The 3023-nt window shown below is 48.4% G+C and overlaps 1 long non-coding RNA gene across 1 annotated transcript; it reads right to left on the reverse strand.

Moving 5' to 3' along the window:
* Positions 1–1871: 1871 nt before the first annotated feature.
* LOC143793858 (uncharacterized) lies at positions 1872–2449 on the reverse strand. Its single transcript, XR_013220300.1, has 3 exons — positions 2393–2449; positions 2223–2266; positions 1872–2072 (listed from the first exon to the last, which is right to left on the reverse strand). It is a non-coding gene; the product is annotated as an uncharacterized LOC143793858 (long non-coding RNA).
* Between the last annotated feature and the right edge of the window lie 574 nt (positions 2450–3023).

Genomic DNA, 3023 nt, shown 5'->3' on the forward strand with positions numbered 1-3023 from the left:
CCTAAATCTAATTCCAACCCTAACCCTAAGGCTATGTGCCCACGTTGCGGATTCGTGTGAGATTTTTCTGCACGATTTTTGAAAAATATGCAGGTAAAAGGCACTGCGTTTTACCTGCGGGCTTACAGCGGATTTCCAGTGTTTTTTTGTGCGGATTTCACCTGCGGATTCCTATTGAGGAACAGGTGTAAAACGCTGCGGAATCTGCACAAAGAAATGACATGCTGCGGAAAATACAATGCAGTGTTTCCGCACGGAATTTTCCGCACCATGGGCACAGCGGATTTGGTTTTCCATAGGTTTACATGGTACTGTAAACCTGATGGAAAACTGCTACGAATTCGCAGCGGCCAATCCGCTGCGGATCCGCGGCCAAATCCGCACTGTGTGCACATGCCATAACCCTAACCCTAACCCTAACCCTAGTTTTAACCCTAGTTCTAACCCTAACCCTAGTGAAAAAAGAAAAAAAAATATTTTCTTTATTTTATTATTGTCCCTACCTATGGGGGTGATAAAGGGGGGGGGGTCATTTACTATTTTTTTTTATTTTGATCACTGTGATAGGTTATATTACAGTGATCAAAATATACCTGGAACTCATCTGCCGGCCGGCAGATTCAGCGGGCGTACTGCGCATGCGCCCGCCATTTTGGAAGATGGTGGCGCCCATGGAGAAGACGGACGGGCATCGGGAGGCCCGGTAAGTATGAGGGGGGGGAGATCTGAGTATGGGGGGTGGATCGGAGGACGGGGGGAGCCATCGGAGTACGGGGGGAGCGGGCAGGAGGACGGGGGAGCCGACAGGAGGACGGAGGGGAGCGGAGAGGAGGACGGGGCAGAAAGGACAACTGGGGGGGTGATCGGTGGCAGTTGGGGGGGTCAGATCGGGGTCTCCAGCCATGGCAGATGCTATTGCAGCATCGGCCATGGCTGGATTGTAATATTTCATTTTTATAGGTGAAATATTACAAATCGCTCTGATTGGCAGTTTCACTTTCAACAGCCAATCAGAGCGATCGTAGCCACGGGGGGGTGAAGCCACCCCCCCCTGGGCTGAAGTACCACTCCCCCTGTCCCTGCAGATCGGGTGAAATCGGAGTTAACCCTTTCACCCGCTCTGCAGGGACGCGATCATTCCATGACGCCACATAGGCGTCATGGGTCGGATTGGCACGGGTTTTCATGACGCCTACGTGGCGTCAAAGGTCGGGAAGGGGTTAATGAACATGTTGCTTTTTTTTCCGCGATGTGATTTTTTCGCGGAAAAAAATGCAACATTTGCACAAAAAATGCGGAATACCCTGTAAATAATAGGAGGCATATGTAAGCGTTTTTTTCGCGTTTTTATAGCGAAAAAAACGCGAAAAATACTGAACGTGTGCACATGGCCTGAAAGTAAGAACATTTTATTTTATTATAACTTTTTTTGTGCTACTAGTGTGTGATTCTACTTATTAATCTATTATACTAAACCTATTTAAGGCCGTGTAAATCCAGAGGAAGGCGAAAACCCCCTATGAGGAATGGGCCAATTGTCCTCATATTAGGGGGAAAAATTCCTTCCTGACCCGAAATATGGCGATCAGATTAAATCTCAGGATCAGAAGCCGATCTATGTCCTACATCTATGTGCTGATATGTACTGTGTGCTATGTGTGTGCCTGTACTGATGATGTAGTGTGGGGACCTGCACTGACCATGTAGTGTGGGTGATGTGTGATGGGTGCGATACTTACCAGGCCTGTGCTAAGGTGAGTTCAGGGATAATGGTAGCTCCTTACATGCTGCTGCTCAGCGGCCCCAGGACTGAAAAGTGCGACTATTGTTCCTGAACTCACCAGATGGAAACTTAGCACAGGCTGCTCCTGGGGTTGAAGATCTTCGGGCTGGAGGGATGTTAGATGCCAGCCCAGGAGGTCAAGGGTCTGGGGCAGCAATGGCAGTGGTCCGGCATGAAGATGGTATAGAGAGAGATGATGTTGAAGGGCAGCCGAGGTGACGTACAGCAGCAGAGACGTGAGGCACGGGTCAGGAGGCATGAAGTTCTGGGCAGTTGGCACGGGCTCATCCTGCAAGACATAAGAGGAAGACAGGAAATCTATCTACCGGATCTTATGTTATATTAGGGGAATGGTCTTTATAATGAACCATTCTGCTATATAACATCAGATACAATGTACTGACATAATAGGTGTCCTGTGTGTACATCGGTCACTCACCAGATGGTCGTGAATTCTTTCACAGTCCAGATCTTTTCATCCACCTAAGAAAAATAAAAACATAAAGTCACTGTCAGAAAAAGTGAAAAAAGGTAAGATTGATGATGATGATTACCACAATGAGAGAACAGCACCTGATGAGTGTTATCCCCAGAGGAGGAGATACTTACCGGGTCCAGCTTGGTGACATGTACGTAAATCCGGCCACGGGGTGAAGGACTGTGTGCTCCGGCCACTGCAGATGGTGGTTCTCCAGAACTGACCTGAATGGTGTAAATGGTGGCTCTACTCTCCTTTCCTCCAGATCCTCCCAGCCGATGGTGGTAAAGAATGGATGCTCTCTGATGTTCCCGCTCACACCCAGGCGTGTCTGAGGGTCTTTGCGCAGCAGCTTCTTGATGAGATGTTTCACGTCAGCATCAAGCCAAGTTGGAAATTTTGGCTTCTCGTTGATGATGGATTTGAAAGCCATTTGCTTGACGGGGCCATTGTAAAATGGATATCACCCTGCTGCCATCCTGGACACCACAATCCCCAGGCTCCACCAGTCCACTGCTGCGCCATACCGTTTTCTACGATGCACCTCAGGGGCCATGTAATGGAAAGTGCCCTACACTCCAAAGATGTTTTTGGAGGAGGAGACGCCATCTTGGGCAAGCCCAAGGTCGATGATACGGATGTGGCCATCTGCATCCAACATGATGTTATCCGGCTTTCTGTCACTGCAATGAAAGAAGAAAACAAAATAAGAAATCTGTCCAGTGATACAAGAGATGGAAAATGGGTCAGTACAAAATACGG

This window comes from Ranitomeya variabilis, chromosome 1 (assembly GCF_051348905.1).
Source record: "Ranitomeya variabilis isolate aRanVar5 chromosome 1, aRanVar5.hap1, whole genome shotgun sequence".
NCBI lineage: Eukaryota > Metazoa > Chordata > Amphibia > Anura > Dendrobatidae > Ranitomeya > Ranitomeya variabilis.